Source organism: Mus pahari, chromosome 23 (assembly GCF_900095145.1).
Source record: "Mus pahari chromosome 23, PAHARI_EIJ_v1.1, whole genome shotgun sequence".
NCBI classification, from domain to species: Eukaryota; Metazoa; Chordata; class Mammalia; order Rodentia; family Muridae; genus Mus; species Mus pahari.
The window spans coordinates 33,055,945-33,056,519 of NC_034612.1; positions in this window are offsets into that span (position 1 = coordinate 33,055,945).

Consider the following 575-nt stretch of genomic DNA (forward strand, 5'->3'; position numbering starts at 1 on the left):
GGACTTCACACAGGCTGCAGAAGCACTCCCCTCACCCATCCTTATCCCCACCCAGTCCCGGACAGGCTCTGGCTGTGTAGTCCTGGCTGGTCTCCTCCTTTCAATCCCCCTGCCTCAGCCTCTTGAGTGCCGAGATGAAGGCGTATGCTACATACCCAGCTGGATTCTCCTGGTGTTCACATCCTTGGCCAGGGCACAGCCTCATGATTCTAATTGGAGCCACTGGGCAGGTTTGGTGCCTACTTTGGCGGGGTGGGGGTTGGGGGAAGGCGGGGNGGGGTGGGGTGCATTTTAAGACCCAGGCAGAGGGTCACACTTTGTCCATTCAATTCTGCTATCTGGAAAGTCAGCTGTGGTAGCTCACGCCGGTCATCCCGGCAGTCGGGAGGTTGCAGCAGGAGGGAGAATCACAGGTTCAAGGCCAGCTTGGCTTACTTGAGACTCTGTCTCAAAAAGACCAAACCAGGATGGGGAGGGTGGCCAGTCAAATGTTTTCCCAGCTATCAGGGAACCTGAGTTTAATCCCGAAACTCATACAAAAAGCTGGCTGTGGCCAGGTGGCGCACACCTTTAAT